We start from the raw sequence: 16,050 nt of genomic DNA on the forward strand, positions 1-16,050 counted from the left end.
AATTTTAGTAATCAAACGTGCCATAAAGCAAATAAAGGAACATGGCAAGTGATCCCACGGCGGGTGCAGTAGCCAGTGGGTGATGGTTACCTCAAGAGGTGATATTTAAGCTAGTAAGAAGGACAATACAATTAGTACATCCTACACATAGAGTGGAGCACGTGGGTGGCCCAGTCGGTTAAGCGTCTGATTCTTAGTTTTGGCTCAGGTCGTGATCTCATGGTTTGTGAGTTCAAGCCCCGAGTCGGGCTTTATGCCTGCATGAGATTCGCTCTCCCCATCTCTTTCTGCCCCTCCCCCTCTCAAAATAAGTTTTAAAAATTCATTATAGCATAAAAGAGTAGGAGCAGCTTCATGGACGATTTTAGGGTTTTAAAAAAGAACAGGCAAAACAAATGGTTGGATGTGTTCTCAACAAGTGCACACCAAGACCTAAAAAGATGTTGTAAAAAGACAGGATTTCATTTAAAGGAGAAGGAAAAGGAGGCCGAAAAGATCACCCCCTCGAGTGTCCCACCTTGGAGGGGTACTGAGGAATAGAAAAAGTTAAGAGAGAATTCTTATAGTTGGACAGTCCTTGATATTTTCCAAATTTAGGATTTTCAAATTTATTTATCATATTTATCTCTCACAATGACTTTGAAAATAGGCAGAGTTTACTATTCCCATCATTAAGAAAGAGCGCCTAAGACTCACAGAGGTGAATGCCTTCTTTAAGGTCAACAGACTAACAAGTTATTAAACAAGGACCTAGCAGCCAGGTGTCCTCACACAGTCCATTATACTGTGCCCAGTATGCTTTGCCCCCTTGGTGAAAACTGGCAAAAGATTATCTGGAGGGTTGCCAATCTGCTCCATCTGAGCTCAGTTCTTACAGTGGATTTGTATTTTTTTTTAATTTTTTTTTTAACGTTTATTTATTTTTGAGACAGAGAGAGACAGAGCATGAACAGGGGAGGGTCACAGAGAGAGGGAGACACAGAATCTGAAACAGGCTCCAGGCTCCGAGCTGTCAGCACAGAGCCCGACGTGGGGCTCGAACCCACGGACCGTGAGATCATGACCTGAGTCGAAGTCGGACGCTTAACCAACCGAGCCACCCAGGCGCCCCACAGTGGATTTGTATTTAAATTCCAAAGACTTGAATTAAAGGTTGACTTTGAATGCACAGCAGAGGGGCCAACAGTAACAGTAACAATCAAGGTTTCTTCATGTCCCCCAAACTGAGTACAGACTCCTGTAGGTGGCATCCAAGGCCATCACAGTGTGACTCCAGTGACAATTTTCAGCTTTCCCTCATGCATACCTAAAGAAAAGTTCTAAAATCTTTTTGCCCATGTCAGATCATTTGCCCAAGTCATTCACCATGAATAAAAGCTGAGAGGAGAAGGTATGATTTGTTCCACATGTAACATCCACCCTTTTCTTCCTCTCATTTCCTTCTGTCACAGCTTATAACCTTTATTTATTTATTTATTTATTTATTTATTTATTTATTTATAAGTAGGTGCCATGCCCAGCACAGAGATCAAAATGGAGCTTGAACTCATGACCCTGAGACCAAGACCTGAGCTAAGATCAAGGGTTGGATGCTTAACCTCAGCTCAGGTCATGATCTTGCAGTTCGTGCGTTCAAGCCCCATATTGGGCTCTGTGCTGACAGCTCAGAGTCTGGAGCCTGCTTCAGATTCTGTGTCTCCCTCTCTCTCTGCCCCTCCCCTGCCTGTGCTCTGTCTCTCTCTCAAAAAATGAATAAACATTGGAAAAAATTTAAAAAAAAAGAGTTGCATGTTTATCCAACTGAGCCGCCCAGGCACCCCTGGCCATTTTTAAGAAGGCTTTATACATACAGATAGATATTATCAATAATTATTATGGCCTGTTTCCTTAAGGGCACACACATCAGTTCAGTTCCTATCTGCAGTTCAGTTTCCTGTTGCAAAGCTCTCAAATCAGCTGTTTTCACCTCTTAAGCAACCTTTTCACTATTCATCAGAGTCTGATTACACTAGTCTCATCCTGCCTTGTAGTTACTAGAGAAGTCACAAAATATCCCATTCCTTAAAGAGAATGCAACTGATGTAATAAAAGGACTGTCCTTTCTTTAACTTCTTCAATTTTATATTCCTTTTGCAGAGAATCTGCCATATAGGGCGGAATCAATGAATATTTATGGAATTGGATAAAACTGATTTTAAAAACGTAGCCTTCAGATTAATGATTCCAACACTCTATGGAAGACAGAAAGAAGGGTAAGAGAGGTACAGAGTGTAGAGTGAAATCAATAAATGAAATTATTTGAGAGAATGAAGAAAAGTAGGAGGAGGAAGAAGAAGTCAATCATGTCTTCAGAAGGTGGCACAACTCATACTGCATAGTAGCTGCTCGATAAATATCTGTTGAAAGAACATGTGAATGGGTAAAAAGGCGGGGAGGGTAAATAAGAACAAAGAACAATTGACAGATAAGATTAAAGCTGGCTCCATCATTTCAAGCTAAATGGGCAAACACCAACAGAAATTAGGGTATAAAATACACTATTCCAAGGATAAGACGAAATATCTACAAAGCATTTTCCTAATTAATTTAATTTCAACCACAGAGCAATTCTGTGAAGAGCAGGAGAAACACGAGTCCACCATTTTATAGATGAGGAGCAAAGTCAAGAGGAAAAAGTCTCTTGGTCAAGATCAGCATCTGGGGGCAAAGCCCAAACTGGAACTCCATAATTCTCTAACTCTTTGACATTCTAACTGTGCTCTACAGACCAGAAGTATTTGTCACTCCTGGGGTCTTAGAAATGCAAAATCTCAGACTCTACCCAAGGTGCTTGAATCAGAATATGATTAGCAATATCTCTAGATGATCGATATAAACCTGTCTGCCTTCATAGACAGATAGATAGAGCATGGTTCATGCTGTACATGCTCTATCTATCTGTCTATGAAGGCAGACAGGTTTATATCGAGTTTTGTATCAGGTAAATAGTTAACTTTAAGATACTTCAGATCATCTAGAGATATTGCTAATCATATTCTGATTCAAGCACCTTAGGTATATATATATATATATATATACATACACACACACACACACACAAGCAACTGAAGAAATATCATATAGATATGTTACCTTTAGTTAGTAACATTGAATATTATTATAAATATATTATTGTAAATAATGATCATTATTAAATCATAATATGTTTTCTGTAAGATATATGATAATAAATATAAGTTAGAAACGAATATAAGTTAGGTCAATGGATACAGCCCTTAAAGAAAAGAAACACTTAAAAGAATGAGTGTCTTTTTAATTACAGCAAAACTGAACATTGTTGTTGGGCATCTTAAGGATTCAATTACGTCTTTGACAAAAAAAGAATGCAACAGGGAACACAAATATAGCAATATATTTGCTATATAGTAAGCACAATAGTTGGCATCCATTTATAAAAACAAAATACTGAGAGATGCTTATTATACAAAATACTGAGACGTGTTAACATCAGAGGGTTCTTAATATACATGCACATACACTCATACACACACACACACACACACACACACACACACACACACACTCAAAATAGCTCAGTAGAATAGATTTGATGCTTAACAAAAATAGCAAGATTGTGATATGCAAATTAAGGGAAATTGCTTTTCATAATCTTTTGTTAGTAATAATAAACAACAATTTTTGGAATTTCGGCGATAATGGAGCCTAAACATGGCTTATTATAAACACATGTACACCTCATGCTTTAAAGTAGGAAGTTCATTTCCCCTTTCAGAAGGGTGAGAGATTATTTTTATTTTGCATTTTTTTAAGGTTCAGACAAAGCATTTCTTAAAAAGTGGTTGAAAGTTCAGAGCTGAGTTTTATATTCAGTCACTACAGCTCTCCAGTGTGAAGATTTCTGCATATATCTTAAAGCTTTTCTATTGCCATCTATTTTTATTAGTATTTTACCTTAGTAAAAATGTAAATGGTACAGATGGGAAGGAAAGCGAGTGGGTGAGAAGGACAGAAAGGCAGGAAACAAAGATGTTCCAAAGAGAAGGGAAATACTTAACAGAAGCGAAGATAGTTGAGCTAGGTCAAGAAAGATGAATTAACTTTTCCAGAGAGAAAGTAAAAAAAAAATTTTTGTGTTATCAAAAGGAAAAATAGCTTCTAAAAACGTATATAAAAGGACTACTTTTATTTATAAAACTGAAAGACAATAGTGCTTATAAATGTATAAATATAATCGTGCTTATAAATAATCTATCAAAAATCAAAAGTATTTTCATTAAAGACCTTACATCAAATAAGTCATTTAAAAACCTTTCATGTGTGAATATTTTGCATTAATATATTATCAACATTGTGAAGTACTGTTTGAAAGAAAGAAGGGTTCCAAGTTATGTGGCATTTAGAGAATTGTCCATTGCTAAAATTGTATTATTATGTTCAATAAGGTTAATATAATAACAAAGTAATGCCTTTTACAACTTTTTATATGTTTTAGAGTTCTTGGAAGCATATGTTAAAATATTTTTTTCCAACTGTCAGAAGCATCTTATTCCATGAGTATTCAAACATGTCATACATACACACAACACAATATTGTCCAAGTTGAATGTCTGTGAGAATTCACATTGGGTTTACAAGTGATTATTACATGTTTGTCTTATGATAATGGCTTAGCATCCTTTGAGAATCCTGACTTTATATGACCTGCTTCCTTGCATTCATAAATAGGATGTAGAGCTAGTTTCTGTAATTTATTTGTCTTCACTAACTCTTTACTTAGGTCTATATTAAGAATCATGTCCTTGCCATCTTGACTATACAGTTTGTAATTGTATTTGTAGGTATGGAGCTGTGATGCACCAGCATCTAATATGTACAGAGAGTAGAATACATAAAGTATATGAGATTCTGGGATAATTATTGGCATTTGTAATATAGGTGTATATTAGATTTAAAGTAGACAGAGTTAGGGGTGCCTGGGTGGCTCAGTCAGTCGAGTGACCCACTTCGGCTCAGGTCATGGTCTTACATGATCATGTGAGTTCGAGCCCTGTGTTGGGCTCTGTGCTGACAGCTCAGAGCCTGGAGCCTGCTTCAGATTCTTTGTCTGCCTCTCTCTCTGCCCCTCACCCACTCATGCTCTCTCTCTCTCTCTCTCTCTGTCTCAGAAATAAATAAACATTAAAAAAAATAAACTAGAGTCATATTCAAATGGTTTTCTCTCATGATAGCAGCATATTGAAGATGCTTTCTTCTTGCACCTGATGATGGGCTCCAGAAAGGCAGAAATCATGTATTAGTCATGTTTGGATTCCCAAAGAATAATACAATACTTGGACCAAAAACAGATGCTCAAATTAATGAACTAATTTGAGATCCATATAAGCTGAAGTGCAGAGTGTTTGGGATGTATGATTGGGAAGCCAATTAGAAACACAATATAACTAGAACCATAATATAAGTCATCCCATGTATTGTCACAAAGTAGATCGCAGAGATACTTGAAAACATGTCACCATAGAACTCATTTCTTCAACTAAAAAAGAATGGATTTTATAAATAATTATTCATATCAATATATTGATATAAACTTATTACATATTCCCATACAAATATAAAATATATTTAGATATTTTGAATATATATCTTGTATAAATATAAAGTATATTTTATATTTTAAAAGTATATACATTTATACAGGTATTTGTAAACATACAAATTTTATAAATAAAATAAATTTATTTATAGAATAAATAAATCATTTATTATTTCACCAAATATCTATACTTATAATCCACCCACATTTAGAGATTTTTACCTATAACCTACCCAGAGTAATTTCATAGATAAAAGATGAAATGGGAATTCAGTGGTTTGTCTGTCAAAAATGTGTATTTCATTTCTCCACTCATAGATTTCCCATTTTTGTTTTCCACATAATAATCTCATTCAAGAGATCGAGTGGGTTAATACTTCTCATAAAATGCCTGAGGTTAAATGATATGCTACACAAAAGTATAAATTACTTCAAGATATCTCGTCTCAGTTTTGTAAAACTTCACTGAGGGGCACCTGGGTGGCTCAACCAGTTAAATATCTGACTCTTGGTTTCCGCTCAAGTCATGATCTCACACTTCGTGAGATTGAGTCCCGCAGCAGGCTCTGTCACCACTGTGCTATCAGCGCAGAGCCTGCTTCAGATTCTCTCTTTCTCCCTGTCTGCTCCTCCTCCCCTGCACTTTCTCTCTCTCTCAAAATAAATAAACTAAACAAAATTCACTGCTAATGAAATGAGTCTAAGTTAGAGACCCATTTAAAGGATGTCTGGAAATTTTCAGAACTCTGTTGTCACTCACTTAAAAATCAGCTGACAATTACATATCAGAGTATGTAAATATTTTGTTAGAAAAGAGATAAAGGAATAAACATAGATGTTTATTCAGGTAAATAAGAAAAGTCAGAAAGATAAATTATGTGACTTTCTGATATAAAAGCTAAGTATTTAAGAAAAATTTAGAGTGTCTAATATTTTCCACAGCTGTCCCTCTCTTTTATATCTAATCTACATAATTAATTTAAATAGTTTTATATTTTAGACAGGTTGATGAATAGAAAATTTCTAACCCTATTGACCTCTTAGTTGTTATAATTTACCTACAAAGATGGATTCAGAGGGGGAAATCAGGCAATAGTATGCTGGTAGGTTTTTAACAACAGCTTCTAAAAAAAGAAGGAAAGGCCCTGATTTACGGTATTGGCTGATTTGTATGGTGCAAATACTCCTGCTGTCTCTGATTTCAAGTTAAGAGAAGGATGTCTCTTAAAAGTGGAATTTGGGGGGGCGCCTGGGTGGCTCAGTCGGTTGGGCGTCCGACTTCAGCTCAGGTCACGATCTCACGGTCCGTGAGTTCGAGCCCCGCGTCGGGCTCTGGGCTGATGGCTCAGAGCCTGGAGCCTGCTTCAGATTCTGTGTCTCCCTCTCTCTCTGCCCCTCCCCCGTTCATGCTCTGTCTCTGTCTCAAAAATAAAAATAAACGTTAAAAAAAAATTAAAAAAAAAAAAGTGGAATTTGGAAAGGAATAGTTACCATGAGCTCCTCCAAGTTGGTTTTAGCCAGCTTCAGCACATCATTGAAATTAGGTCATATTAAATTAATAAATATTGTATGGGGAAAGTTGATTAAATACATACATCATATAAGTTAATAAGTATTCATGAAAAAACTAAGTAACTTTGGAAAATGGTGTCAAGTGTATGCCTCTCTTGGGGATACGCTAGATGCATTCGTTTTCTGATTGCTGCAGAAAGTATTGCATATAAGCAATGCATTCAACATTGCATTAAGTTAAGCACAGACTACTGACAAAAAATACTGATTTGTGCAGAAAGATCTAACAAAAAGTTAAAAAAAGATACATGAGAAAGTAGATACATGTCCCGTCTTTTAGGAGATTGTGTTATTTTTAGGTAATTGTCCCATTAGTGCAATCACAGGTTTATTTATTTGTTAGAGACGTATTTTATTGACCACCTACTATATTCAAAGCACTATCAGACACTAAAGCACTGGAAAAGTTCAGTCTTTTTCTTTCAGATGCTCCATTAGGTAAGACAAATTTAGTTTTTCTTTTTCTGATTTTGCAGTAAGGAAGGTGAAATACATTAATTATTCTAAATATTCTAAGGAATATTTAAATCCAACACATCTTGCCATATGAGTGGAGTTTTTGCTGCAAACTACATGGAGTATGGACATATTATCCAGCTATTTATTAATACTTCAGATATAGAGAATCTTTCTTAAGGAAAGAGGCTGTCATTTCCCCCCTAAATACTCAGTATTAAGTGTCCTATCTGCATATTTATGTGCTAATAGGATTTTAATAACCACCAATCTGATTCTATGACAATGTCTCCAAGTGTTTACATATATCCACATTTAGCAAGTTAGGGTAATTTTATGTTCACACATAAATATGCACAAAACTGAGTATGTTTTGAAAAACAAAAGAGCAGACTAATGGCTAAATGTTACCTGAAAAAAAAAAACACAGTCATCTATTTTGCAACAGATTTCGTGCAATAGTCTCATTTTCTTTTAACTACAATTTACAAATTATCATGTACTATGTAAACCTTAGTGCATTTGCTTTTGTTTTGTTTTCCTTTAGAGAATTGACAGGTAGATTTTTCCACTGAAGAACTAACTGGCACTTGACCTTTGCCAGCAAGTATGATCTGTTGTTATATCAAACAAACTCTGATGTTGAATTATCTTAGGAGTAAGTAAATCATTTCTTAAAAACTAGAACATCTTTTTAGATAATATGTTCGTTACTTATAGCAGTGTATGAATTACTACAGTAAAACAGTGACACGTCGATAGTTTATTTTTTACCCCATATATGCTTTTTTCACCATCCAAGCATAGAAATTAATGTATCTCAACACACTGAAAGAAATAAAACTGCATGCATACGTTTAGCCATGAACCTGGCTCAAAACCCGGCATCAGTATGGAGGAACACGCCAAAAAAATTATATTCTGATTTCTCAGTTGAGAGCATAAAATTGTTGCTATCATGGTCACCAACACTTAATCGCCATTGTAAAGCTACAAGATAATTTTCCTTCGAGGTAAGTATATAAAATGAGTATCTCCATACAAGCAGACCATATAGTGCTCATTTATAGTAATATACAAAGCTTCTGCAAAATTAATTTAATGAAAGGTGTTTTATGCCTTGCCCTTTGGAGCACTCCTTCCTTTTTCATTCCCTAATTTTAACAATATACTTGTGAACAAAAATTGCTCAAAGGATAAATTGCATGGAACATCGATAGTTAATTGTACGTCACTGGAAGGTAACAGACAGGAGCTCCTCTAATATTTACTTATGGTACACTGTTAGAAGAATGTCTCATCTATGTTAATTATTCATATGTCTGCATTTCGTGTGGTTATTATCATAGACCTATTCTCAATAATACAGAGTATGCTACATTTTATATTTGTTAAATTTTTATTCAAATAGCATCAGCTGCTAGTATGTCATATGACAAGATTCAATTTAACAACTAAATATCTCACAGAAAGGGGGGAAAAACTTTTATATTTGAATTTACAGACTCATGATGTAGCAAGCAACGGATAAAATATCAATGCGTGAATTAGAAATAGAACTATTGTCAGAGGCTAATGGTTTTGACATAGATTTGAATTTTGAATATTTCAAAAGGCAGAGGAAACCCTACCCTTTCTTAGAACAGTAACACCACACCAAAGAAGTTTCTCATCAAATCTCCTACCTTCCTCATGAGATCTAACCACACAAATGAACATAAACATGGGAAAATCCAGGGCAGGAAATCAAAGAGAATCAGGTTAGAGAGAGAGATTCACAAGAACATATATTCAATGTCAAGGTCTGGCAAAAAAAAAAAAAAAAAAAAAAAAAAAGGAAATATTTTTAAGTGATATCCATAATAAAGCTATATTAACAAAATTCTACATGGTCCTGCCATGGGAGGGTGGGTATTATCTTGACTCTTGACCTCTTCTCACTTAAGAGCCTGAGAAATAAAAATCATCTTCATCATCGCTGTTTGTTTTATACAAATTTACCATCTTTATTTAAACTGGTATAAGGGAGGAAAAATTCTATTCTGAAGTAGCCCAAGTCAGGTTCTTAACAGTCATGTGACTTTTTTTTCTGGCAGCCATGTGCTCTGTATCATTTTACTCTGAAATAACTATGTGGATTTCAGCTCAACCTGCCTTTGCTTATAATGCATGGCATACCCCGTGAGGGAGCCTGAGAACAGACTCCCTTGAAAAGCAAGGTTCTCATAGTTGGCCTGTAACCATGGAAGCAGATGCCGGTTTCTTCTTACCCCTGCTTACCTCTTTGCAGCCTCGAGCTGCTCCCTATTGTTAAAAGGGGTACGCCTTGATTTTTCTTCATCATGACCGAACTTGCCTCTTCTTCAAAGGGCATGATGCTGCAGGTCATTGGTCTAGACTGTTTGCACGGTCCAGAGAACAGCCTTGATGTAACCCTTGCTCTGTCGGAGCCACACCACCAGCCGCGCATCTGTAGACTGTAGGGGACATTGGAGATCTGTATTTGAAAAGAAGTCTGTCTGATTTTGCCATTGTGCCTTTTCACTCATCGATCGAATGAATATCGAACCTTCTGTCGTTGCATGTGTGAAATAGATAGCTTAGCAAGCACTTTTGTGCCCAACCTGTGCGGTGGGCCAAAAGGTTTTCCTTTAGTCTCCAGAATTTTTTCTTCAGATTTTATGAATTTCCTGATAGCTTACATTATTTATATCCTTTCATTTTATCCAACTGTTATGATGACTGTTTGCGTTAATTCATCAGCAGTGACTTTCTTTTGCTACTAGAAGGAGTATTTTCTTTTCTGTCAACTATGGTTTTTTTTTTTCTTTTCCTCTCGTAGCTTTTTAAGATCTTCTAGCTTAACTTCGTAACTACATGTGGTGTAAATGTACCCTGTTAAGCCAAAAAGTTAAGATGTCATCTTAAGAAGATGATTAGATGATTTCTATCATTTAACAGATTTAATTCCAGAAAGGTGAACTTGAACTGCCTCAAGGTATTTCAGTGCTTTGTAAGAGTAAGTAAATCAAATAATCACATTGATTTTAAGTTAAACAAAATGTCTGATAGACTCTGTTCATGGGGAAATTTTTGTTTGTTTTTCCCCTTTCAAAAATTTGTAAAAATGTTAGTCTGGAGTATTGAAATATACTTTAAGGCATGTGAATTTATTACTGTGATTTGGTATGTTCAATAAATACCATTTATTTATAATATGTATCTTATGACATGATTTAATTAGAAAGTATTCCATAGGAAAATACGCTGTTTACATTTCATTTTTAATACAATTGCAATCCACTGCTTGTCCTCAATAACCAATGGCAACTATACTACCTGCTCGTTCTGAAATGTATTCTCTTGCTTAAAATCAGTCACTTCAAGATGCCTCATATGCTTGTCTTCAGTATACTGCTTAGCAAGCATTGTTTGTGTGTGTCATCAGTTTTTGTTGTGTTTTGTTTAAAAAAAGAACCACTATCTCCTACTTCAAGCCATACCTATTTTCTCTAATTGCCACAGGCGAAGGGGAGGTCCATGACAGAATAAAGAAGGTTATTGTGACAGATGAAACATAATTCACAATGAGTACTCTTTTCATCCAGCCTTAAGTAGAAGAGGATTACTTCCAAGCTGAATTTGGTGGCAGAATGTATGTGCTGATTTTATTAACATATGAGGACAGGCCAAAGGCAGAAAACCTATTTCTCTTCAGCTGACTGGTGGTGATTTTGTGTGTCTGTTTGGGGGTATTATTTTGTTCACCTCAAAGAGAAGAGATGCTGAACAGAAGACAGTCTGAAGAAGCGGTGGGAGTAGGTGGGGAGGGCAGGAAATAAGAAACTTAAAGCAATAAAAGTTGGGGTTTTCTAGACCAGATAATGAAAAATCATGAGATAAGTATATTTCTATATTCTTTGCCATGCACATGAAATAAAGTCATACTTTCTTTCAACAAACATATGAGCTGCAAAAGTAGGTAAATTTTATTTCATAAACTTGACTTACATTTCTTTAGGTAATGATTTTCTTGTCTTTCATAGTCTTAATTTCAAATGGTTTGTTAGATTTCTAGATACTGTTTAGTTTTATATGAAGGCTTAATACTGAACTTCAATCAAATGGTATGTGCTTATTTGGATATTTTCCTTGCTTTTAATTGTTTGTTTTGTTTCTAGTGACAGGGATTTTATTTGATCTTTTTGGAATGTTTGTATTCAAATACATATAACTTTTTCTTTCTCTTTCTAATGAGGTCAGATTTTAAATTAACTAAAAGATGGGCAAAATATTGTATTTGATAGACATCTATGCACCAGAAGAGAATTCCAGACTATAAAATCTATTGCATTTCGTTTGTTTTAAACACAGTTTTATTCACATTAACCATGTTCATTTTGTTATTCCTGGAAAAAAATTCTATTTGCTTTATTTTCAAATACTTCCTAGGAGTTGTAGTTGACGTCGGGCTCTATTTGTAGAAGAAAAAGTAAGCAGTTGTTCTGTCTGCTAGCACATCTCTGTTACAGACCTCACTGCTATGTTCTTGTCAGTCCTGGTTTGTTATTCCAGAAAGTGAAAAAAAATCCAAATTCTAAATTGAGGTTTTTCTCAATATAATGGATACATTTCATACTTCAAATATTGCAATGAATAATTCAGACGCAACGAATTTATGTAGGTAGTTCCTGGAAGAAGGCATAAAAATCAGAATCTGCACTTTTTCTTTCATATACATATATATATATATATTTTTTAAAGCATAATACTATGGTTCTGTTCTACAATATCAAATAGATGACTTATATTAACCAAAATGATTTTACTTATTTAAGTTGGCTTTCTAGCTAAAAATTTTATAAAATATGCAATCAGATTCTTTCATCTTAAATTTGTCAACATTGTTAACAAATACTTATTACTCCTTAAACGTTTGCTTCTTGAAACAGATTTTAATATCTGTTTATGTGGCGATTGAATTGTTACTATTCAAAGAAACCATCATTTTAAAAACAAAGAATGAACTATTCTAAAACTTCAGAAAATATAAGAAATCATATAATTATTATCTGTTGGTTAAAATAGAAATCTTTCCTTATACCCCCTGCAAAAAATTACTGAAGTAAACCACATATTATGGAATATTTTAGAATACATGTTATATGTTTTTATTAATACAAAAAAGAGATAATCTTTAAACAATATAAGAATTTCAAAGTAAAAGTATAAAAATATGTATATATTTATTATTGCCAGATCATCGACTCAGATTTCTCAATTGTAGATTTTATATCCTTGCTAATATTTACTCTGTAGAAACATGCCAATGCACATACCTTTTGCATTTGGTAAAATTTTGCACTTCTTTCATAATTACTGCTTTATATTTTTTATTTGAAATAACCTATGTGATTTATTACTAGGACATATGAATGAAATTAATGAGGACTAGGGGAAAGAAGAAAACGTTAGGAATGAAGAAGTTGATGCAGAAATTATTTAAATTAATTAATTATTTTAATTAATTAATAAATTTTTTAAATAACATGTTTTATTTTATACATGGTCTGAACTTCAAATCAAATGGGGTATGTTGAAAGATCATCTCTAAAAGCAGAATTCATTTGCACTCACCGAATATTATAAATTATAGGAAAATAATTGTATCAGTCTGAGCATGAGATTTTCATTTGCAATTACATGACACTTTTTTTTAAATAACATTATGCAACTTCAAAGTGGTATCACTGTAGGTATTTTTAAATTAAGCTGTATATTCAGCAGAGGGTCATGAAAAATAATAAAAAATAGGGGTAAATATATTGAATTTTCATGTACTATCTTTGCAGAGTCAATCTGTTTTATTTAAAATTTGTTTCCTGTGTTTCAGGCCAGAACATTTTTCATATCGCTTTCTTCTTCCTCCCCCTCCCTAAAACACATTTTGCTATAAACTTCTGCACCAATCACTAGGAAAGACACAAACGGCAGCAGCCGTTCAGGAAGCAGCCCTGTGAATGTAAAAAAATCACAGACTTTGATTTTATAAGACAAGTTGGATAGGAGTCAAAACTGCCACATGCGGTGTGAAAAAATGCCACCCTGGTGTGAACAAAAGGTTTAAAATGGAGTCAAGAAGCGTGCAAGCTCGATGTCTAAGCCTTTCCTGTGAATTGTCTGCTACAACCTGCAGGGTAGCGAGGGGGCTGGAAGAATAGAGGGCTCTTGGAAGCCCCAACTGAGAAACATAGGCAGTCAAATGTGTTAGTTTTTTTTTTTTTTAATTTTGTTATGTTTTGTTTTGTCTCATCTAGGCATCATTATACTAAACTGTTTTACCCAAAACATAAAACAAATCCCAAAAAAGTCACATAATGTGTGAAGAAACTGTTGCTTACAAATGAATTGTTAGATTTTTTTTTTGCATTCCTTCATTTATAGCAAAGGAAGTTACCAACTGTACTTTATATTTAGATTCCTTGTTTTGTGGGCCTGAGTTTTATTTACAGAAGGGTGAAGAGGGAGAAATGCTCATAGAATCCTGAAAACTAGAGTAAAAAAATCTAAGTACAGTACTCATGTCTGATTATCTTCCAAATAATGACAATGGAGGAAAAAAGCTAGCAGTTCACTATTGGAAACAACTATTTCATATCTTAATAAATAGTACAATGATAATTTTGAATGAATATTCAGCAGAAATAGTCCTTCAGAAGAAATACTACTGCAATATACATAAATTTACACCTTTCTTAATATACTTTAATGCAAAAATTTACTCCACAGCCAAAAATGTTTGTTAACCAAAAAATAGTCAAATAAATCCAAACTTAAACCACCATCATTTACTTAAATAACTAAAAAAGGCAATTCGATTTTAACTAAAAAAGGACAATTAAAATGTATACCACCATGTCATAACCACCACTTAAATAATCTTACTCTGTTTATAAAGCCACATATGAATGCTAATTACATGATGAATTATGAATAGCATTTAAAGAAAGTACATTTCCTAGGTGATTGTGATCTAATCAATACAAACACATCTAAATGCAACAAGAAACATCTTTGATGAGCACTGAAAAGATCCTTAAACTTAGAAGCCAGTTTTATTACATTTGCATCTTATCTCTTATGAAGGATTGGGTCTAAAGCTAGCAAATCCCATTGGTTATGAATGCAGGTCAAGACGGGAACATTTTTCTATTTACTCTTTGTAACACTGGATAGAAATCAATCTGTTACTTTCATTACAACCACACAATCAATTCCATTTAAAGTATAATACAACAGCCAAGTCCAAGGGCAATATGGATCCTTGGAAAAAGCTCATACCATTTGCAGGGCTGTATTTGATATAGCTCCTGGTGAATTGTTTTCTTTCTAATTAGTGTACACGGTCATTTAAAACAAACATACCTAAACTGGTTTTGCAGTGTAGAATCCAACCAAAAGTAAGTATGGTTTTTGTCAAAGTTGCATTAAAAAAATTATTCTTTATAAACAGTAAAAACCTTACAAGGAAAGATTCTCTCTTCATTGCCTCTAATGTGAGCAAAACATTATTACAGAGCCATTTTGATATTTCAAGAAAAAAAGTGCACACACCAAAAATTCTACCTTGAAATTAGCATATGAAATCCTTATTTAGAATGCCACCTTTCTCTCATCTCTCAATAAATGACTTTTTTTCTGATCAATTGTATCTTGCCTGAAGATTACCAAGATTTTTGCTTCTAGGAGTTTTCTTACACAAAGCACAGCTCAATAAACAAAAGAAATACGTCCACTATGTACTCCATTTACACATCATAAAATCATCACTTCAGTTATTTTTAAATATAAAAACTAAGGTAATCTCCCTGCTGTAAATTACTTGAAAGCACCAGATAAACCACTGAATACCAACACCAATAGTAGTTGAATGAATTATCTTCTACTTATTTTATAAGTGAGGATATTTTCCTTTTTCATATTAGATTTAATCATTTCAATTTACATAGCCTTCTGATTTCTTCAAACATACAGTAAATAAATGTCCTCAAGAAGAGCACAACTCTTACAATTCTCTCAAATATAACATTTAAAATACATGTGTTATTCAAAATGCATTCTGCCCCTTCCATATAAGTGGGATAATTCAAATTTAAATCAAATCATTCTTGATTGTTTTATTAAAAATACTATTTTATTTATGCAAATTGCATGATCTTGAAATTTTGGAGTTTGGAAAAGTTTTCTCCACTTAGAAAAATGTATTTCAAATTTAGTGTCAACATTTCATTTTTCTGCAAAACTGAAGACCTGCTTCTCTGTCACCATTCAGTATTGTAACTGTTGTTAATGAATTCTCTTTTTGGTGACAAGAAGTTGGTCCTGGGACTGAGCTCTCCTCAAACACA

This window comes from Panthera leo, chromosome C2 (assembly GCF_018350215.1).
Source record: "Panthera leo isolate Ple1 chromosome C2, P.leo_Ple1_pat1.1, whole genome shotgun sequence".
NCBI classification, from domain to species: Eukaryota; Metazoa; Chordata; class Mammalia; order Carnivora; family Felidae; genus Panthera; species Panthera leo.